The sequence below is a fragment of the Martes martes genome, assembly GCF_963455335.1.
Source record: "Martes martes genome assembly, chromosome: 9".
Lineage (NCBI taxonomy): Eukaryota > Metazoa > Chordata > Mammalia > Carnivora > Mustelidae > Martes > Martes martes.
Window position 1 is genome coordinate 60,727,498 of NC_137896.1, and position 25,162 is coordinate 60,752,659.

Sequence of the window (25,162 nt, forward strand, 5' to 3'; positions counted from 1 at the left end):
TTTTTATTATTTTTTAAAGACTATTTATTTGTCAGAGAGAGAGAAAGAGTACGTGCACAAGCAGGGGTCAGTAGGCAGAGGGAGAAGCAGGCTCCCTGCTGAGCAAGGAGTCCAATGCTGGACTCGATCCCAGGACCCATGCAACATGAGCCAAGCCGAAGGCAGATGCTTAACTGGCTGTGCCACCCAGATGTCTCATAGGTAGAATTTTTAAAAGACAAAATGAACAAGGAAAAAAAAAAGAGAGAAAAACCAAGAAACAAACTCTTAACTATACAGAGCCAACTGATGGTTACCAGAGTGGAGGTAGGTAGGGGAAAAGGGGAGAAATAGGCGATGGGATTAGAGTACACTTACCACTATGAGTACTGAGTAATTATAGAATTGTTGAACTTCTCACTGTATTGTACACCTGAAACTAATTTAATACTCTGTGCTAACTATGCTGGCATTAAAATAAAAACCTTTTAAAAAATAAGTGGTGCATAAACAAAGAATCTTGCAACACTGAAAAAAAAAAGATCTGAAAAGACTCTACAATGACTTTGCTTACAAACCTAAAAAAGAAAATATGTTAAAAAGTTAGACACCAGGGTAATTGGCAAGGAGATGGGTAATATAACCATTAGAATTTCTGCAAGTTAAAACACAGCTCTTGTAAGTTAAAAATTCAGCAGAATACTTAGAAAAAAGGGCAAAACTGAAGAATATCCCTGTAACCTCTGGAAAGTAAGTAGCAGTGGATCAACTGACCTCAACACAGCCCAAAGGGATTCCCCCAGATTCATTCACATTTATTCAACATACAATACTGCATAAGTTTAAGATGTATATACATTGATTTTATCCGTTTATATAGTTCAACGCAGTTACCACTGTATTATTAGCTAGTGGTTCCATCACATCTAATAACTATCATTTCTAAAAGAATATAAAAAAATAGAAGAAAAAGGAATGAGACACCAAATTAGAATGGAAAATTATAGTATAAATTCAACAAAATAAGAAATTTTTGAGAGGTAATATTAAAAGAATAATAATTTTCTAGAACTTTTTGAAAAATATTAATCCTCACATTAAGGAAGCTTAAGTTATTCTCTCCATAAATATATAGATAGGGAGGGGCGCCTGGGTGTCTCAGTGGGTTAAGCCTCTGCCTTCAGCTCAGATCATGATCTCAGGGCTCTGGGATGGAGCCCCACATCCGGCTCTCTGCTCAGCAGGGAGCCTGCTTCCTCCTCTCTCTCTCTCTGCCTGCCTCTCCGCCTACTTGTGATCTCTGTCTGTCAAATAAATAAATAAAATCTTAAAAAAATTCAAAAAAAATATAGATAGGGAGATACTTGTATCTCTCTCTCTCTCCATACACACACACAGAGGTGAACTCCTTATATGTGTACATTATAGTAAAAAAAGGAGAAAATAAATGCAAAGAATATTAAAGCAGAGAGAAAGGGTAGTAATTCTAAACATGACATGACAAAAATTTAGATCAATATCAGAATTCATGTTTACAATACAGACCAGACCCTAGAAAACATTTCCCATGTGCTCAGTGATAACAGTTTAGGTGTTCATATGCCACTAAGGTATCATTCAAGACCAAGGAAAAAAAGAGCATTCCTAGACAAAAGAATGTACAAGAAAGTTTACTACTGGTAGACTACGGTAGAAAGTACTACACATGGTTTATGTTAAGACAAAACTAAGCCTAGGATGAAAACAAGAGATTTAAGAAGAAATGGTGACAGAACAAATAATACCTTTTTTTAAAAAGTTATTTAATTGAAAATTACAGTGCTTTTTTAAAAATATTTTATTTATTTACTTTGGAGAGAAAGAGTGAGAGAGAGAGCATGAGAGGGGAGAGGGTCAGAGGGAGAAGCAGACTCCCTGTTGAGCAGGGAGCCCAATGCAGGACTCGATCCTGGGACTCCGGGATCATGACCTGAGCCAAAGGCAGTCGCCTGACCAACTGAGCCATCCAGGTGCCCCCATGGTGCTATTTTTAATTAGGCAGTAGCTTCAAAATAATATAGTTCATCAAAAAATAGAAAATGAAAATTCCAAAGAGGAATAGATAAAATAGGAACATAGATAATTGTTGAAGAGGGGTCTGAGCACATATATTGACCCGTATCCATCTTCAGACCCATTTAAAAATGAGGGTCATTAAATGTATTGTCACAGCCAATAAATCTGGGGATGTATGAGTGAGCTGGGAATGAGGAGCACAGTGGGTAGCATAATTAAATCTATGGGGGAATAAGAGATGGAGGACACCTCTTTACTGATGAAGCAGAGGAGGAAGTGGCAAGGCAGGTAATCTGGAGAGGCTCCTAGATACAGCTCTGGAAAAAAAGCAAGACAGGCAGAAAGCTTGGGGGTGAGAGGGGGGGAAGAGATTGAGAGTGGTTTCTAGGAAGTCCATATATGGAACAGTTGGAATAAGTGACACCCCTCCACTCACACTCTTGGTCCCGTATTCTGTATCTGGCCATTTTAGATTACACAGAGGACAGAGATTAAGTGGCATAGACGTCACCCAGGTCAGTGGAGAGCTCCACGCCTCAACAGAAATTTATCACAATTCCTGAAAGAATTAGAGAGCCTATGGTAGATGCTGCTTCCAGAATCCAAATTATTTTCTTATTGCTACATGCATGATGTAAATCAGCAGCAGAGTAAGGAATGACCAAGAAGAACTAATAGCATGAAAGGAATGAAAACAATTAGAACTGCAGGCTTCAAGAGAAAATTTAAACATTTCAAATTCATATTTTCAGAATGACTCAAGAATGTATTGGTTACATAATGCCAGAATATTATACAAAATGAACTACAAAAAAAGCAGGATGGGTTGGGGAAGAGAGTTTTAAAATTGTATGCTCATTATGTAAATTAAAAATTTTAAAACATTAAAAAATGCAAAAAAAGGAGGAAATTTTATTCAGAGTTTTAAAAAAAGACTAAGAGATTGATTTTGAGAGAAAAGCAGCCTAATGCAGCATTCCAATAGTGTCCATATATGAATGGCATGAATTTGAGCTGTGGAGAAGAGGGAAAAAAGTGGAGGAGAAATACCTACAGCAGGAAGAGAAGTCCTTTATAAAAGCTGAGGGGAAAAAACCCCCACAGATTTCACAATAAAAGGGACTGCTCAGTGCCCTTGAGAATAGGAGGAAAATATAACTAAATAAATCTTCCCCTTGATACATAACTTTGAAAAGCAGAGCATTAAGTTTCTAGAGAGAAAGTACAGGAGAACTGCATCAGATTTTCATCAGAGTGGAATCTACAAATAAAATTGTGGTGTATCTTCAACATTTTGATTGTAAAATACGATTTGAACCTAAAATTCTCTGTCTACCAAGACCACCAGACAGAAATTTTACCTCCTATGTTTTCTCTCCTCCTGTGTCTTCCACGCTCTGTGTATCTTCCTGCCTACCTCTTTCCCTATCTTTTTTTCTTTTTAAGGATGTTGTCTGAACATATTAATAAGAGAAAAGTAAGTGAAAAGTAAAATAAAGGAAGGCTTACCCACAATAGTGAAGTTCACCTAGAGTTCCAGCAAAACAGGAATGGTAACTTGGTATGTGCACTAAGGAGACCTTGAAATATAACATTAAGAACATGAGGGGAGATGGAGAGGAGAAGGGAGTTGAGGGAAATTGGAAGGGGAGGTGAACCATGAGAGACTACAGACTCTGAAAAACAACCTGAGGGTTTTGAAGGGGCAGGGGGGTGGGAGGTTGGGGGAACCAGGTGGTGGGTATTAGGGAGGGCACAGATTGCATGGAGCACTGGGTGTGGTGAAAAAACAATGAATACTGTTATGCTGAAAAAAAAAAAAAAAAAAAAAGAACATGAGTTGAGTGACATCTAAAGGAAAAATCATCTTGAAGAAAAGAAACTGATTAAATACCAAAAAAATATGAATGGAATAAATAGTCAATGCTGAAGAAAGCTCACGTTACTTCAGTCAATAAAGACAGCATAAAGGTGAAATAGAAATTCTGGAAAAAGACAAGACAAACCTGATTCAAATATAAAATAATTGTAACAAATCACCCTTTTGAGACCTTGATGATGAGTAAGAAGACAGAATTCATTTCAACAAGATGTGAGTTCCATTCTTGAGCAGCTTAGAGCCAGGACACTGGCCCACAGAGAATCAAGTTTGGCATGAGGATACTGCTGCCTATGCAAGTAGCATGGTTCTAAGTCATAGAATTTAACATTTGTAGTTTTTCATCTTGGCTGGAAACTTCAATATTCAGCAGTGTAAATTTTAATCAACCTAGACAACATGAAAGCAAAGATTATAACTGCCAGAAAATGACGACAGGAAGGAGAAAGAACTGTAGACAAAGGAATTTTCTTCATCTGAGAGGCAAATCAAGAGGCAGCATGTAAACCAGTTAGGACAAAAAAATAGAAGTTACAATGTATCATTTAAATATCCCAGAAGTAAAAAATTTTAAATGATATGAGTAGTGACAGGATGGTGAATTTGATCTGCACTCTTAGCCATCCCAGCAGTAAGTCATGAGATAACTTCTAAAGATAAATAAAGAACACAGACCATGTTATTCAGTGATACGGAGGTAACAATCAGATTTGTGAGAAGTAGTGCTGAACTGGGCTAGGACTCCGGCTCTCAATTACGGTCCCTCATTTTTTTTTGTGCCATGCATATACCCATTGTTGTGTATTAAATATGAAAAAACAAATCAATGCACTGTATACAGGTCAGTTTTTGAAACGTTAATTATGAAATTAATAACTTATGACAGATCCATGTCAAATATAGGCAAAATTTATTTTTATGGGCCATAAAGTGATAGTTTTCCTATGTTAATTTAAAATAAATTAACAATGAATACTGTTACACTGAAAATAAATAAATAAATAAATAAATAAAATCTAACATAATTTTCAGTAGTGACCTTTACTCACTCTCAATTTACTCACATTGTTCTCCCTGTACTCAAATTTAACAGTTTTCATATAAACATTATAGTGTTCATTTCTATATTACATTTAATTGGTCTCAATTTGTCAGTGGGTACTTAGCAAAATTTAGTCCACACTGCAGTGATATTAGATAAAATACTGTCTTAAGTGTAATAGACAAGGGCTAAATGATTTTATCTAAATAAATCAATTACAGAGCAACTGATATCAATTCAACTAGGAAGTTTAACATTGGCTTTACTTCAGCCAGTATTTATAATGAATTAACCAAGGATAATTTTCTTGAATATATCTGCCAACCAATAAACTCACCAAATGTATTATAACATTATTCTTCTTTCACATCAAAAATTATGAACACACTTAGTGTTTTTAATCAATATTCATCCACTTTCTAATGAGGGCTAGTGTTGTTTTAAAATGGAAGAAGGCAAAGAATTGACAAGCCATTTTACAATCAGAAGCAATTACATGGAAAATACCATAGTAGTAGGTTTCATGGGTGTGCAACTTAGGCAGTCACAGAGCCCCAAGCTGAGGACAACCTCACACTTGGTTTCATGCTCTGCTGTGGTTGTCTTGTAAATGTTAGTCATTTAACACAAGGCCCTACATTTTCATTTTCTATTGGGTCCTGTAAATTATGCAGTTGGGCCTTCAACAAATGGTGTGCTTAGAGAAAGAACACAAGTAGGCCTTTCTGGAAAAAAAAAAATGAATTACTCTCTTTTTATTCTCCTAAAGTCTTGACTTTTTCTCTTAATTTTTTTTCCTACAGTTTTTACTTCTTGGGTCCCTAGAGACCAAAAGCAAAATTAATATGAATAATGATTAAATTTAATACTTAAAATACCTAGCTTAGAAAAGGGAAGTTTATATAGGGGTGAGTTTTTTTTTCTAGAGTTTCAAATATTTTTTTCTCTTATTTTAATAAGTCATTATTCAACATTTTCTTTAGCCCAGATATGGGTGTGAGGTCTAGAAGTTCTACATATACAAATAGTTTCCTCTGATGATAAAAATGGAGACTTTTTTTTGTGTCTGTGTCATGGTTTAGCTCTGTTAAAAAGACTTTTGAAAACCAATTTAAAATTTAAACATTGATTTATTATGTCATACCTCTGGCCATGTAGGCTTTAGAAATAATGTATTAAAATTAATTTGCTATATTATTCCTTTCCTCTTAGGAAAGAAGAATCTTAGCTTTAACTAGACTATAATTATTTTTCTAAACTAATTTAGTCCTGGTGTTCCAAGATCAAAGGCTAGGGTATGTACATGAGGTAATTTGCTATCTCCCTCAATGGGTAGGAGAGAGAAAATTATCCACCTGTGGCCTCAGTCTTTCAAGAATGCTGGTTAAAATAAAGAAGCAGATGAGTTAATCGAAAGTAGTTGATTTGTTGATCATGGTATCCACTGAAAAATTACCAACACCAAAGCTCACCATTTTAATTATATTCAGTAATTAGGATTTGAGGACTTTAAGGTTCTCTCACCTAAGTTTCTCTGAAGATCAGAACTCTGATTACTATTGAAACACATAAAGGGAACACAAGTTCCAAACATGGTGGCCTGTGCTATACATGGGCTATCTTATTCTACCTAAGAGTGAGAATTTTTTTCCCTTAAATCAGACAACTATGAGTAGAAGAAGGAAACTTGACCATTCTTACACCATACACAAAGATAAACTCGAAATGGATAAAAGACCTCAACTTGAGGCAGGAATCTATCAAAATCCTAGAGGAGAACACAGGCAGTAACCTCTTCGACATCAGCCACAGCAACTTCTTTCAAGACATGTCTCCAAATGCAAAGGAAACAAAAGCGAAAATGAACTTTTGGGACTTCAAGATCAAAAGCTTCTGCACAGCAAAGGAAACAGTCAACAAAACAAAGAGGCAACCCACAGAATGGGAGAAGATATTAACAAATGACACTTAAAAACAAAGGGCTGATATCCAAGATCTATAAAGAACTCTTCAAACTCAACATTCAAAAAAACAGATAATCATGTCAAAAAATGGGCAGAAGACATGAGCAGACACTTCTCCAAAGAAGACATACAAATGGCTAACAGACACGTGAAAAAATGTTCATCATCATTAGCCATCAGGGAGATTCAAATCAAAACCACATTGAGATACCACCTTACACCAGTTAGCATGGCCAAAATTAGCAAGACAAGAAACAACGTGTGTTGGAGAGGATGTGGAGAAAGGGGAACCCTCTTACACTGTTGGTGGGAATGAAAGTTGGTGCAGCCACTTTGGAAAACAGTGTGGAGATACCTTAAGAAATTAAAAATAGAGCTACCCTATGACCTTGCAATTGCACTACTGGGTATTTACCCCAAAGATACAGATGTAGTGAAAAGAAGGGCCATCTGTACCCCAATGTTCATAGCAGCAACAGCCACAGTCACCAAACTGTGGAAAGAACCAAGATGCCCTTCAGCAGACTAATGGATGAAGAAGACAAGGTCCATATATACAATGGAATATTATGCCTCCATCAGAAAGGATAAACACCCAACTTTTGTTATCAACATGGATGGGACTGGAGGAGATTATGCTGAGTGAAATAAGTCGAGCAGAGAGAGTCAATTATATGGTTTCACTTACTTGTGGAGCATAAGGAGTAAATAAATATAGACATTGGGAGTTGGAGAAGTGAGTTGGGAGAAATCAGAGGGGGAGATGAAGCATGTGAGACTGTGGACTCTGAGAAACAAACTGAGGGTTTTGGAGGGAAGTGGGGTGGTGGGTGAGCCTTGTGGTGGGTATTAAGGAGGGCATGTATTGCATGGAGCACTGGGTGTGGTGCATAAACAATGAATCTTGGAACACTGAAAAAAAAATAAAAAGAAAAGAAGAAAAAGAAAAGAAAAAAATTAACAATTAGAAATGTGAATTTTTCCATGCAATTGGTGATCAGCATAAAATTATGGAAAATAAGCTTATAGAGACAAAAGCCACAGTACATTCAATACTGTCTGCTCAAGAAATATACTGGTAATAAAGCTATAGGGGAAATTTCATCTCTAAATAAATATTCTCAATTTTGTGTGATAGGATTACTTTACTGAGTTTCCCAAAGTTTATGTCAAAAATCCCTTCTAGTGAAATAATATTTTAAAAAAAAAACCCATTCCAGTACTTTCTGCAATACATTTTTCCATCACCTTGAGAAACAATGTGGTGAGAAAAGAGCTGAAATGATTACTTCATTTTACCTCCTGCTTTGATTTACACTTATATAAGAAACATTTCTTACTACTACCAGTATGGCTATTTTTATTTAAGCAGAGTTAAGATACGAATCCTCACTATAAATGTAGATTGGTAAATCAAGGATTTAATATGTCTACTGGCCTTAGATTGCAATGCTGTTTGTAGTGCACCTGTCAGAGATGCACACTCTGTTGGATCATAACGCTATGATTCAAATTAGATTAAATCAGGCACTATGTTACCATCAGATGTTTTATGTATTATATGGATTGGGAACTTAAGAATTATTTTTTAGCATAAAGAATATTTAGTATAACATTTTATGAACGCTACACGGATCATTTCACTAGGAGAGCAGTCAAACAGGTCTGTGCCCAATGAAGCTGCGTCTGCCATATTTTATGGAGAAACTTAGAAGGATTCTTTCTTGGAACTGATAATCATTATTCTAAAATGAATTACATTCTAATGTATTTTCAAATAGGGCATTTTACCATATTCTTCTACACTTCTCTAAAATAGGCAAGGTAAATACTGTTATCCAAAAAAGTGAGGTTTCTTTTTTTATTTATTTATTTGACAGAGAAAGAGATCACAAGTTGGCAGAGAGGCAGGCAGAGGGAGAGGGGGAAGCAGGCTCCCCACTGAGCAGAGAGCCTGATTTGGGGCTCGATCCCAGGACCCTGAGATCATGACCTGAGCCAAAGGCAGAGGCTTAACCCACTGAGCCACCAGGTGCCCCAAAAGTGAGTTTTCTTATGACACCAGATGATCTAAATAGAAAGCAAAGTATTTTTCAAAGAAATAAACTTTGAAAGAAAGTAGATAAAAGAAAGAAAATAAACATTTTTATATGTAACTCAGAGTTGCTGGAGGACACTCATATTCATGTTCTCCCTTAGCGGAGGGGAAAGATTTGATATTAGTGAAACAACAGATTTCATTATCAAGCATGCACAAGATCAGAGGAAGATGGGGAAGCCCATTCAATGGTTTTTATTTAGCTCCTCCAATATTTGGACTCCACCGCAGTTTGGAGCTAAGCATTCCCTCTATCAACCCAGCGTGGGCTTTGAGGATCTCTGAAATATTGTGTTAAGAAGGATTGAGGAATATATTCAAGTCACATTAAATATGCATTTTAGTGTAGATATAGTATCATTCTAAATATACATACACATTTATGATAAACAAGTCTGCGATGATATAGATCAAAAATTAACACTGAGTATAGCTACAGGGATTACAGAGGTGTTTTCCTTTTTCGCTTTTATAAATGAGTCTTTTAAACAAAAACTTTTTTTATAAATGTTTAGTAACAACTACTATATCAAAGCTATTGTTTTAGGTTCTGAATAGTGAACACAATGGTTTTTATTATGTTGATTATAAAATTAGAGTAATTTCTACTTGAAAATATAAATTTGATATGGTGATAATTTTGTAGAATTTTGTACTTGAAAACGATGATTATTTCTGCATGACAAGAATAATTCTTTATTTTTTCTGTGGTAGTTAAAAATGTTCTAAAATACAGTAAGACTATTTATAAAAAATCAAAACTGTCTTAAAACCTTACATTAATCTCAAAATTATGGTTTACATTTGTCTGTTCTAATTGTTCTATCATCTACCATTGAAAAAACTCTCATTCTGGAAATATTACCACGTTCACAACCATGTTTTTCTTCCTATTTTCAATGGTTAGTGTCTTTTATTTTTTTTAAAGCTCAATTTCTGCCTCATCTACAATAACTATGTTAATACATCATTTTTTTACTAATTTAAATTTTGCTTTATTCACTCACTTCCTTTTTATCTTACACTCCTTTCCTCTCATCTCTGTTCTTTCCTTACGAATTTTTGAATTTCATGAATTTGTGTTCTATTATGAACTTAAAAAAAGAACTTAAAAATGAATTTAAGTTTTTATTTAAATTCCAGCTAGTTAACATATAGTGTAATATTAGTTGCAGGTGTACAACATAGTGATTCAACACTTCTGTAAGATACCCTGTGCTCATGATGACAAGTGCCCTCCTTAATCCTGATCATCTATTTCACGCATCCCCATTCATAACCATCCATTTTTATCTATAGTTAAGAGTCTGTCTCTTGGTCTTTCTCTCTCTTTCCTTTTCTTTTGCTGACTTGATTTTTAAATTCTATATGTGACTGAAATCATATGATATTCGTCTTATTCTGACTGGCTTGTTTATCATTATGTATTCTAGCTCCATGTTGCTGCGAATGCAAGATTTTTTTTTTATGGCTGAGTAATATCCCACTGTATATTATTCAGCCATAAAAATAATGAAATTACACACACACACACACTCTCTCTCTCTCACACACACACACACACACACACACACACACACACACACACACCACCCCTTCATCCATTCATCAGTTGACAGACAGTTGGACTGTTTCTGTAATTTGGCTATTGTAGATAATGCTCCATGTATCCCTTTGAACTGGTATTTTTTGACTCTTTGGATAAATATTTAGTAGTAAAGTTGCTGAATTGTACAGCAGTTCTATTTTTAACTTTTTTACCAAACTCCATACTGTTTTCCAGAGCGGCTTCACCATTTTAAACTCCCACCAACAATGCAAGAGGATTTCCCTCTCTCCACATCCTTGCCAACACCTGTTACTTCATTTGTTCTTAATTTTAGTCATTCTGACAGGTTTGAGTTGATAGCTAATCATAGTTTTGTATATCCCTAATGATCAGTGATGTTGGCAATCTTTTCATGCTCCTGTTGGTTATTTGTATGTTTTCTTTGGAAGAAGGGCTATTCAGGTCTCCTTTTTATTCATTTGGGGGGTTTTGAGTTTAAGTTCTCTACATATTCTGGATACTAACCCTTTATCAAATATGTCACTTGCAAATATCTTATCCTATTCTGTAATTTGCCTTTAGTTTGTCATTTCCTTCATCGTGCAGAAGCTTTTATTTTGACAAAGTACTCAATAACGACATGCAAAAGAATGAAAGTGGACCATTTTCTTATACCATACACAAAAATTAATTCAAAATGGGTTGAAGACCTAAATGTGAGACATAAAACCACAGGAGAACTATGTAAATACCATGGGAGAACTCAGGAAATAAACTCTGACATTGGCTATAGCAACTTCTTTCTAGGTATGTCTCTGAGGCAATGGAAACAAAGGTAAAAATAAAGCAATGGGACTTCACCAAAATAAGCTGTCTTCTGAGTATTAATCAACTATCTTTTCTAAAGTATGGCCTGGCTCTCTCTTTTCAGATTGACAGCTCTTTTTACTGGTGGAGCAGATACACCCCGATGTCCTTTATATGTTTGTTGTTTTTTGGTGATTGTCCCTTTTTTGATTTGCACAGTATATCATCAGAATAATTTGATTAATATGTACTTGGCAATATATAAGAATTGCCCACTCAATGACCTCCTATAAGATGACTCATTCTCATTTTTACTCTAATAGCAGGAATGAATATTTAGATGGAGTGGCCCCAAACTTATCTACTCTGTATTTTTTTCAGTGTCTATTAGACTCAGTTGGGAAGACTTATTGCCTGATTCCGCAGAAAACACAAACCTGTATTTCTCAGTATACATGTTACAGTCTTTTCCTTTTCCTTCTTCCATTCCCAACAGTTTGCTCAAGGAAACTATAATTTTGGGGATGTAATTAGGGGTGACTAAAATACCCACAGTGGGCATTTTAGCACAAGTACCAATATACTGATTTTCACAGTAGTTTCAAATACAACTAACTTAAGACCAGATCTCCAAATGCCATTTTAAAATGGTACCAGGCTAGTAAAGAATCACTAAAGAATCCCACTTGAGACCCAGTAATTATTTCAAGACAAATATTCAACATCATAGTTACTTTATGCCATTAGAAAATAGACATGGGAGGGCACCTGGGTGGCTCATTTGGTTAAGCCCCTGTCTTCAGCTCAGGTCATGATCTCATGGTCCTGGGATCGAGGCCCACATTGGGCTCTCTGCTCGGCGGGGAGCCTGCTTCTCCCTCTCTCTCTGCCTCTCTGCCTGCTTGTTATCACTCTCCCTGTCAAATAAAGAAAATCTTAAAAAAAAAAAATAAAGAAAAGAAAATAGACATGGGAATATGAACCCTGTGAATACAAAAAAGTAAGAAGTCCCCTGCTAGATGAGATCCATGGTGGATTTAACCTTTAACAGAGAAGTGAGAGGAGGAAGAAACCTCCCTAAATGCTGTTAAGAGTGTTAAACATGTTAAACATGGGAAATGACAATCTGTCCCTGGAGTTGAGGCAGGAAAAATAACAGTCGCTTGTTGTCAAGGGACAGCAAGGGGCCTGGCAGAGTAAGAATGTATATAGTGGAACAAGAGAAAGTTAACAGGGGGCTGAACCTTACACCATGCATCAGGCACTCTATCCTTCAATCCCAGATGAGTAACTTGGCAGATGAAACAGTCTCATTTTTATGGGAAACAATTTTTATCATTTTTTATACAAAGTCCCTCACATTTAATGAAATATTAAGATATGTGAAAACATATTACTATCATAATAATGTTATCAGACCCAGAAATTTCCATATGTTGGAATTATCAGAAATGGATTAAGGTAATTACGATTAACGTGTTAAATAATTTAGGGAAGTAAGCATCATGAGGGAATAAATAATGCTTTTCAATAAAGAGCTGGAAATTTTCAAAAGCACTGAATGGAAATGCTACGATAAAAAAAAAATCACATTAGGTATTAAGATTTATTTTTGGGGGCTTTCAAGAGAACTGTAAATAGCAGATAAAGATCAATGAATATATACACTTCAGACAAAATGTGGAAGAATTTATCTCCAGCAGACCTGCTAAATAAAGTCTGTTTAAAAAATTTCTTTAGACTGAAGAGAAAAGATGCCATATAGAAAACTATTTCTGAATCGATAGCAATGCCTGGGAGAACAAATATATGGGAAATACAACAATCTCAAAAAAACAAAACTAAAAATCCTCTTTATAAATTAGTAGTTGGCCTCATTAATAGCCTTCCTCCAGTCTTTAATTAGGCAAAGAAAGTCAGTAAATATATAGCAGATTGGAAGAGCTGTGCTATTTTGACTTAATTGGTATTATATAACATCACACCAAAAATTGGTAAAATACACATTTCTCTCAAATGTACTGGAAATAATCAGTGATAAAATCCACATGCTGAGCCACAAAACAGGTCATGTTTTGTTAGAAGAGAATTTGTACAGAATTTGTTCTGTACTACAGTAGTATCCAATTCTAAGTCACTAAGTAGCGTAAATCTAGAAAATCTCCATGTGCCTGAAGATTATACAATCTATTTCTAACAGATCATGGGTCTAAAAATGAAAAACCTCAAAAATAATTGATGAGAACACAACTTATTAAAAGTTGTCTCATAAGCTAATCAGTATTTAGATTTATAGCATTAAATGCAATAAGGAAAAAGTAAAAAGGAGTCCAGTCTAGAATATAAACTTCCGCATCAGTGGAGAGACACCGAGATGGCTCAGTGGGTGGAGTCTGTGACTCTCAATGTGAGTTCAAACTCCATATTGGGTACTGAGATGACTTAACAAAAAAATCTTAAAGAAGCTAGTTGGACAAAATAATCCCAGAGTAAGTCAAACTAGTCAACATAAAAAAAACCTTCTACATATTTAATTTATTCCATTAAAATTAAAGGAGAAATATTACATGCTAAATGTGAAAGATGTGGTGAGTGCACTTGAGAAAATGCAACATACATTCATGATAAAATTGCTCAGTAAATTAGGAATACTAGCCAATTTTCTCAACCTCATAAATTAAAACTCAAAAGCGAAATTGAAACCAAAAGCTATAGCTGTTGCCATAATTAATGCTGAAATACAGACCACCTTACACATGATCAGGAACAAGACAACATGTTTCAGTCTTACCAGGGAAATTAAACAGTGTATCCAAGACCACATAGCTAGTTCAGTAAGTCAATAGTCCTGAAGTAAAATTATACTTCAAAATAATATTTTAATAGCTGAGAAAATAAGAACCAGAATTGTATTTTGAAAATAAGATATTACGAAGACTGAACAACCACCACAATAAACCACAAAAGGAATAATCATTTAAGGCTCTCATTCTCATGTTTTCCATTTATATAGATGAATACACACACACACACACACACACACACACACACACACACACACATCTCCAACTCTTGTCAATATCAAAATGATCTGAGGTTTTCCAAATTTAAATTAGCAGCTGATCTCCATTTTCAGTGTGATCTTTCTACTATAAGGAAACCATGGTACATACGTGGGGTTTCTAATTCATCTGCAATGCTTTCTCAGAAATTCCAGAGTCACTGAAGAGAGGTGATTTCACAGTCTTGGCTTCAAAGAGGACCATAAAAATAGTTCTTGACCCATTTATTAAAGTATGTTGTACTCTTAGGAGTTGCTTAAGAAATTGAATGATATATTTCAAACTGTAATACTTGGAGAAAATAAGGAAACAATTTAACTCATAATGAAATTAAGTTTGGGGATATTATATAGATTTATAGATTATGGCTTTATATACAACAATCAGATGGTTATTGGTAGCACATGAACATGAAACCTTTCTTATGTAGAGTAGTGCACTGCCATCTTTTAGTCACATAAAGCAAATATTTTCCCAACTCTGTTACATCTCTAACTTATAATAATTATTTATTTCCATGCCTCCTTTCATATTCTTTTGTCCACTCCCAAGGGAAACTTATAGGGGACTGTTATCCTACTTGGCCTCAGAGCTGAACACAGTTCTTAACTTAATACAGGATTTCTGAATTTAATTAAATTGGATTTTAAGGATAAAGCGGACATCCCTAAATTCTAGAGAGAGCAGAACAAGGCTCTTAGGATCAAAGGTAAAAACATGGACCAACCAGAAAAGCCAACACACAAGGAGGATTTGGACATGATAGTGTTTTTAAAAAAAAGAACTCTGAAAAATGTTGTGGTAGCCAATAACAGAAAACAAAAACAAAAACAATTTGTTCAGCACAATGGAATATTTAAGTAGTTAAAACATAATGTTAACGTTTCACAGGACAGCTATTTATATACACATAAATCCATTATCCATTCTGAAGACAAATGTGGAAAAAAATTGACTTGAATATCTATATAGATGTCTCCTTCTGCTGTTGAAAGCATGATCATTTTTGCAATTGCATGGAGTAAATCCTCAGGGGTTACTCAAGAATCATCAGGTGAACTATATTACATTTTGGATTACAGGGAACAGGGAAAAATTACCTCCTCTTAGAATGGAGCAATGGTATAGTAACTTGTAAATGGATTTAAGTAGCAATGGCGCAGCACTGAAGACTTACATAAAAGTTTCAAGTATGAATCAATAATTTTTGAAACGAAAAGGTAATACATTGCCTCTTACATTCTACCAAGTCTTACTTTTGTTATTCTTAACCAGAAATAACAGTATTCAGAGCATAGACTGTACATTTCCAAAATTTGACGTTAATTAGGCTGAAGACATTTTTTCACTGACAGGTTTGAACTTTTTGGATAATCATGAAATTAAATTTCATGAATATAAAGCAGAGTGAAGTTATTTCCTTTTTGGAGAATTAGTGAATTTTATAAATTTCCTTTAGAAGTTTTTATTAATTATACCAACTGTCCACATACCCACCTTTTACTAAAATCATTCTATTATGTTAAGAACTCTGAGGTCAGAACTGTGTTTTTATTTTCATCTGATACATGCATATTATAGTAATAGATAATAGTAATATATAATATAGTAATATATATAGTAATAGATAATATATAATATAATATAATATTATATTATATATATAATATATATTATATAATATATTATATATATTTTTTTTATATATATAATATATATAATATAATATATAATATAGTAATATATATAGTAATAGATAATAGATAATAGATAAAAAAGTCAATATAGAACACAAGAAGGGCTATTCATTTAATTCCCCTTAATCAGAAGAAAAATTCTCATGCACAGAAATAAATACAATTTTAAGTTTAGCCTCTGCATATACTAGTACCATTTTAATAAAATTAAACACAAATTTTGGTAAGAAAAGTGATAGTTATATTTATTTGGTCACTTAATGAATTAAAAATTTTATACATCTACCATTTGTTCTTAAAGTCATGGTGAATGTGTTAAAAAAAAAAAAGCTTTTGTCATCTAAAAGATTTTAATATATATAAGGACATCTGAGGATATGTAAATCTTGGAGGTGAAAACAAATGAAAATAAAATCAAGTGTCGGAATGTGTGGTGAACAGAAGGAAACGCTAGTATTTCCTTTGTATCTTCAATGTCACTTACGACACAGATCAGGAAGCCAGATGCAGTGATATTTTTCTAAAAATCAAGGTGACCTATGTGCTTTTTATGACCACACATTGTCTGGTTTCTGAATGATTTATGGTCTTCTCAAACCGATGAAGAAGTTAATAATAACAGTATTTCTTTGAAGAACGTTTTTATTTCTTGTATAGCTATTTAAGTGACTAAGATAAGTATAAACCAGGTAAAATTACATAGTTAATGCATAACACATTTCAAAAAAAGTTAGTGTCGCAAAAAACACTAACTGTATTATTAAAAGACCTAGGTCTTTCCTCATCTTTCCTAGGAGCTAGAAAATTACCTCTATAAGTTTTCTAGACTAAAATTTTGAGTCTAGAAATTTGGTCTAACTCACAACATTATGAAGATCAGATGTGCTCAGTGTGATAGCATTTTTTAATGACAAAAAGTGCACAGTATACATAAAATATTGGGAAGGTTAGAATTTCTGTAGAGAAATAATAGTTTCACTGGTTCTTTGTCCCTCATCCTGTACTACACAACTTCTTTTCTGCTGTAGAAATCAACCAAATTCTTCATGAATTACAAAACTCACATTTATTTTTAACTCATGTTATGTGAAGTCTGCTGGATGGTTGTAGCTCAGAGAGTTGGTTCAATTTTTCTAGGTTCTGTTAATTTGGCCAGTTTATAGGAAATTTGAAATGGGATGTCCATATGAAAATATTCCCTAAGAACTAAATCAATGCACATATATGAGGAATGAATTTTATAAACATGCTTCTTTTTATGTTCTCTTTGTCCAAGACAGTACTGTAAGTAGCAAAATGTTATTCACTGCCCTTCTCAAACTAATCTGTTGTGATTTTATAAAAAAACAGTCACAAATTTCCATGCTGATTGTTCTAGAAAATCTGTTTTATTTCTTTCAGTGAGTCCCTGATTGCCAACAGTTAGACTCCTTTTTGAATTCAACTTCTCATAGTCATTAATAAGATGCAATTAGTAACATTTCACTTGCAGTATTAACATTCTGTCTCAAACTTGTTCTCCCAAAGCAACTTCACAAGGTGTATTTTCTACCTCCTGCTTTAACCAGGCTAACACTTTTAACTTCACCAAAACAAAGTATGGACCACTACATTTTCAGTTTTCTTTAAAAGTAAAGTTTATAAGCCTCTAGTCAGGTTACCAAATTAAAAAAATTACAAGAGAAGACACAAATTCAAATATCAGAAGTTGGAAAGTGCCCATCACTACTGATCCCATGAACATTGCAACATTAGTAAATGAATATTATTAACAACTCTATGCCCACCAATTTGATAACTTGATGAAATAGAACATTTCCTCAAAGTCATCATCTAAAGAAACTCCCACAAGAAGTTGTATAATCTGAATAGATCTCTATTAAAACAACCAGTTCAGTGGTTAACAACCTTCCTAAATGAAATTACCTGTTGCAGGTGGTTTCACTAGTGAATTCCGACAAACATTTCAATCATAACGTTACCAGTTCTCTACAGTCTACCCAAAAAATACCTAGCAAACCCTTCTTAAGTCATTCTGTGAAATCAAGTATTACTCAAATAACAGAACTGGATAGCAACATGAAGAAAAAAAGAAAAACTATAAACCAAGATGTTTCACAAACACAGATATAAAAAACCGACAACAAAATATTAGTAAATAAAATTCAACTCTGTATGAAAACAATTATACACCATGAACAAGTGGAATGGATTCCAGGTATATAAGGTTGTATCAACATTTTAAAATTAATTATTATAATCCATCACAACATGTTAGACATGAAAAATTGTATTGATACAGAAGAATTATTTGGAAAAATACCGTTAATGATTAATAAAACAAAAAACTTCCAACTAGAAATAGAGGGGAAAGTAATCAAGTTGATTTAAATTAAAACTAATGTTCTATTTAGTGGGTGAGAAACCAGATACTTTCCCCCTAAGATCATCAACAAGGTAAGGCTATCTCCTTTCACTACCTTTACTAAGCATTGTATTGGAAGTCCTTGCTAACATAGCAAGAAAAAAAAATACATAAAAGGGATGCAAATTGAGAAGAAAAAATAAAAGGTAAATGAAAGCACATGACAAGCTGCTCAGTATCTTAGGGCATTAGGAAATTGCAAATTAAAACAAGATACCACTGTGTATCTAGAATGATTAAAACCCAAAACACTGACAACACCAAAATACTGAGGAGAATGCAGAGCAGCCGAAACTCTCATTCTTGCTTGCTCAAAAGAGAATAGTCTAACCACTTACATGCAGAATACAGTTTGGAAGTTTTTTTTAACGAAGTTCATCACAGTCTTATCACATGATCCATCAGTTACTCTTTTAAATATTTACTCAAATGAGTTGAAAACTTATGTTCACACAAAAAGCTGCACGTAAAGTTTCTATCACTTCATTTGTAATTGTAAAATATGGGAAACAACCAGAATGTCATACAATAGGTCAACAGATAAATTGGTACATCCTAACAACAGAAAATTATTCAGCAATAAAAAGAAACAAACCTGCGAGTTTTGAAAAAACAAGGAGAAACCCTAAATGTTTATTACAGAGAAGCCTGTCCACAGAGACTACCTACAGCATCCTTCCAACTAAATGACATTCTGAAAAGACAAATATGTGGAGATAGTAAAAGATAGTAAAAAGACAGTAAAAGATAGTAAAAAGATAGTAAAAAGATACTGGGTTGCTGGGGATTAGGGGTAAGAGTGAAAGATAAGTAGATAAAGCACAGGAAATTACAGGGCAGTGAAAATACTCTGTAGCACATTGTAATGAAATATATACATGATACTATGCATTTATCAAAACTTCCAGAATACACAACACAAAGGGTGAACTCTAACATAACTATGTACCTCAGGAAATGATAGCATGTCAGTAATGATTCAATTTTAACAAAGGTATCACACTAATGCAGCAAATTACTAACATGGGAAACTAAAGGACACTATATGTGGAGGCAGAGGATATATACCAAATTTGCAGTTTCTGCTTCACTTTTCTATAACACAAAACTAGTCTAAAATATAATCTATTAATTTAAAGAACTAATTTCCAGTCCCAGTTCCACATGTAAAGAACTTGGAAATTCTTGCTAAGTTATAACAAATAAAAACACTAAACAGACTGAAAAATCAGTAAGTCTTCAAGGCTCTCTAAGAGAAGACAGGACACAGGGCAAACAAATTACCTGCCCCCAGCACTGGAGAGACAAACAGAGGAAGCCCCGGGAGTGGAGTTACGTAGAGACTAGCAGAAATCATCACTGAAGAACTAGGGTAGGAAACCCCGAAGTTTAGTTGCTCAGCTCCTACAGGCTTAACACAAACAACTCAGAGTTAAAAACTCCTGGGGAGAAGAGTCATAAAACGGCCCCCACCAGATATACCTCCAGGGGCCTGACCAGGTTTCCTCAATAAGTAATAGAGAAAACTTCCCCCACTTGTGTTTTGGGCAGGGGCTGGGGAAAATTTGAAGTTGGTAAATGTAGATAATTATTCAGGACGAAATGCTCGGTATTCTGGAAGTTATTATACTATTCCTTCTACTTTAGTGAATGTCTGAAATTTTCCACAGGAATAAAAACAACGATAGAAAGGTTAAAAAAAAAGAAGAAGAAGAAGAACCGAAAAGAGCAAACTGCTTTCCCCTTAACAAAGCCTCCCCTCAAAGGAAACTATTTCCAGGGTCTAATCTGCTGGGTTGTTAGGAGATCCAGCTCACCCGCTGAAAGAAAAGTAACCAAGTCCAGCCAGTCTAATTTCCCATAGGAAAGAAGGGAAATACCCAAGTATAGACCGTTCTAGCCATCCTGTACCACCTAAAGGAAAGGAAAAAAGCAAACAAAACAAAACTGAGAAGTGCATATGAAGTTCATAGTTCAGAAGAGACATACATTAACTAAAACACTCACTAAAATATGAGACTTAATCATAGGACTATAGAATGCTTCATCTCTCTTCATACCCCATATTGCAACATCGAAGGTCTATTTTTTTTTAAGATTTTATTTATTTATTTGACAGAGATGGAGAATACAAGCAGGCAGAACAGTAAGCAGAGGGAGAAAGAGAAACAGGCTCCTCATGGAGCAGGAAGCCCCATGTGAGGCTCGAATCCAGGACCCTGGCATCATGACCTAAGCTGAAGGCAGCCGCTTAACCAACTGAGCCACCCAGGCACCCTGCAAAAGTCTATCTATAGCTGGTCCATTTACCCAGTACATCATGTCTGGCTTTGGCAAAAAACAAAGCATACCAAAAGGGCAAAGAACACAATTTGAAGAGACAGAGTGGGCATGGTAAGGATATTGGAATTATCAGGCCAGGAATTTAAAACAACTGTAATTAATATTCTGAGTGTTATAATGGATGGAGCAGATAGCACGCAAGAATACATGAGCCATGTGAGCAGAGAAATGCAAATCCCAAGAACCCAAAAGAAATGTTAGAGACAGAACACACTGTGATAGAAATGAAGAACACCTTTGAGGGGCTTGTTAGTCGACTGGACACAGCTGAGGAAAAAAACTCTGCCCTTGAGAATATCTCCATAGGAGACTCCAAACCTGGGGCGGGGGGGGGGGAACCCCTCAAAACAGACACAATACAATCAGTAGCAATAGCATCAATGTAGCTCAGGATTTCCCACTAATAAATTCTCTAACTTCCACAAATTTGATGAAAAAGTTGTCCTCAACATACACACTGAAAAGGAAAGCTATTCATTTGTTAATTTCCAAGATGTTTTGTTTATTAAAACTGAATACTGAAATGCAACAGATTCAAACATAAAGCAACCTTTCTTGTCTTAAAGATAGTGGTAAATTACAAAAAAGAAAGGAAAAAAAGAAAACAGAAACTATTGGCCAATGGTGCATATTTACTACATAATAATTTCATATTTTCAGTGGAACTAAAATTCTAGACAACCATAAAAAGAATATGTATGTGTATTTGGGGGAGGGGGCTTGTTTTTTTATTAAAAAAAATTTTTTTTAAGATTTTATTTGACAGATCACCGGTAGGCAGAGAGGCAGGCAGATGCGGGCCTTGATCCCAGGACCCCGAGAAGTTCAACCCACTGAGCCACCCAGGTACCCTTGTTTGTTTTTTTTAAAGACTTTATTTATTTACTGGATATATATATAGAGAGAGAGACAGCAAGAGAAGGAACACAAGCCGAGGGCGTGGGAGAGGGAGAAACAGGCCTCCTGCTGAGCAGGGAACCCAACACAGGGCTCCATCCCAGAACCCTGGGATCATGACCTGAGCAGACGACAGCCACTTAATCAACTGAGCCACCCAGGTGCCCCTGTGTGCGGTTTTCTGTTGGTAGATAAAACATGCTAATTTACTGGCTCTGATCAAAGAATGGGAAAATAACTGAAGGGTTTGGAATTGGGAAGAGATATTTATAGTTTAAATTGAAAAATAACTATAAAAGAAATTTTCATAGAAAATATATGAGCATATTAAAATCATCTTTTAAAAAAGGAGACTATTAGAATGGAATGAAAGAGAAAACTTGTCATATACAGAATACAATAAATATATTTAAGGCAAAATATTTTCAAAATTTTAAAATTAAAGGGATGTAAAAATATTAACAAACTGAAAGGTGAATGGGGGAGACATTTGATTATATAATACAACATAGAATTAAGACATAAATCTTGACATTCAGTACTGCTTAATATTAACTGCAAAGAGGTTTGAACAAATTATATAGTATGTAAATTATATCTCAATAAAACAGTTTAAAAAAAAAGGTTTCTTTTTGGCATGAGCATTAAAGGTAGCAAAAAAGAGCATTGCTTGACATCCAAGCACAGGCTGGCAATTGAAAGCCTACATTAATGTATCACACCATTTCCGTTTATTCTCCCCATTCTTTTCTTTTTTAGGATTTTACATATTTATTTTAGAGAGAGCACATGAGTGGGGAGAGTAGCAGGGGGTTGGGGGATAGAGAATCCCAAACAGACTCCAAGCTGAGTATGGAGCCTGACTCGGGGCTCCCTCCCAAGACTCTGAGATCATGACTGGAGCCAAAATCAAGAGTCACATGCTTAACCCACTGAACCATCAGGGTGCCCCCGCTCCATTCTTCTCAAGCATCACGGGACTTCTATTTCTCCAACTTGGGTTAAATGGGGAAGGATTTATGGTGCCTTTGAAGAGAGGCAGCCACCTGAGCTGGGATTATCATTGTGATCTGGTGATTCCGTATCAACAGTATTTAAGAACAACAGTGCCAATTTCATTCTGATTTTCATCCTGTTCTTTATCCACCACCTGAACAGTTGACTTACCTAAACCAATTATTTTTTCCATTTCTCTCATCATTTTTGTGTTTCTGTTAGCCTTCTTTGTTCTTTGGAATAGCTTCTCATTACTAAAGCAATACACAGTAGATGTGGTAGCAAGAGGTTGTTTCCTATGTGGTTTATCACCCTCTGAACATGAGGTTGAAATAAGGTGGCCTAGGCAGAAGGAACTGCTTGTATCACAAGATATATGGTTGTTTGGATCAGAGGCACATCACTCTGGCTGGGTGATTGCTTGTCATCCTAATCTCACCTCGCTTGTACATGTAACATTTTAAGGGCTTGAGGGGATAGTTCGTTATTTAAAGAAGGCGAGACATTCAAGTGGTAAAATTTACAGCATAAACTTGCTCAGTTCATGACTTCATTTATTCCAAATTGGTCAATTCAATTACATCTAAATTCTGGAGAATTTTCTGTGTGTTGAATTCAGCTGGGACTCAGCCTGACTAGTCCATTCTGTTCGATTATGTCTACCATGAAATTGTAAGTCTCCCGATTATTTAACTAACAAATCTGAAATAATGAAGATTTATCAGGGACTTGCTAATATTTTCAAACAAAGTGTCACACTCCTTTGAACTATATTCATAGGCTTCCTAGGTCACCTCTCTCCTGTGTCATATGCCTGGGGGTATAGCTAGTGACTAATGACCATATCTGAATAAAATCATAACTGATGACAGTATTTCTCAAATTCCCAACAGAATCTTCCTTGTACAATAACACTTTTTTCACTTGTCTGTTTCACCTACTATGACTGGCTCTTATGTTTTTAGCAATTCTACTTACACTAAAAATCAATTAAGTACTAACCCAGTTATAGCCCTTCTTGGTCTCCTCCTCTCAAACGTCCTTTCCTTATGAATTTATTTTGCCAACTCAATAGGAGTCAAAACTTTTCACTCATAAATAATAAGCAAACACACAAACAAACAAACCTCTACCACAGAAGTTTTGTTGCTTTGTACTGAGAGTGGGTCAAGAACTGTCCCGGCACTGAAACCTGAGCTCTTTCTTCCCTCATCCTTGCCTAACCACAAAGTACCCTTGCCATATTGAGTTGTAGGTCTGAAAGTCAATCCTTCCTCTTCAAGATGCCAGCCTGTAAGATCTACAGTGATTAAATAGCAGCAGTGGTCTTGGGTTCTGATTGATAATCAAACTCATAAAGCACAACAGCCTTCACAAAGCTCCAAGTTCATTCATTAGCTTTCATGAAGGTTAAAGATCAGGGAACAACATGCACAGTGGCCGAAGATCAATTATCTCTTGACTCTCAGAACCAGCTTCTGAGTATTCCCTAAATTCCATATTAAGATTACGGCTGAGATTTGACATTGATTTTTTTTAGATTTGTATTTATTCATTTATTTCTGTGCATGGTCAAGAGAGAAAGAGCGAGCGAGCGCACAAGCCAGGGAAGAGGGAGAGAAAAACAAAGAAAAAGCAGACGGGATCATGACCTGACTGGAAGGCGGAGGCTTAACAGACTGAGCCACCTAGGTGCCCCTGATAATTGGATTAAGTAACATGGAGGCTGACTGGTTACTTTGACCAAAAAGTTAGAGCGTTATCATGGGGTGAAAATCTGATTAGAGACGGTTAATGAGAAATAGAGGAGGCAGTAAAGGCAGAAAGGATAGATACTCTCACTAAGATGTACAACAGAGGAATGGGCAGAGACTTGAAGCAAGGTCAAGTCAGAAACAGCTTTGAAATGGAAGCATTTGCTGATGGTAATAAACCAGCAGAGTAGGAAAAATAAAATATGCAGAAGGAAGAGGGAAGCATCACTAGAATGATGTACCTGTGTAGGCAAGAAGTGAGTACTGCACATTGTTGGAGTACTCGGAATATTTTCAGATTGTTCTCGTGTGTCATTACGCTACTTACTGTCATTTCAGGCTTCAGAAGAGATAAATAAATGTTAGCAACTCTTTGTTTCATTGCTGGTATTTTTGGCTTCTTTTTAAACATTAGGATTATAATTTCTTGTTGAAATGCTTTAGGGTAAATTTTAATTCAGAGAAATGGGGAAATCCACTAATTGTGTCCCTCTTCCATTGTCCTATGAAGAAATGTTTTCCAAGATTTTAATTGCTCAGAGAAAACTATGAAATCAACATCAGTGTAAAGGATCCACGCATAGCTGAGATCTTCTAGGCACTTGGGCAGGAAAA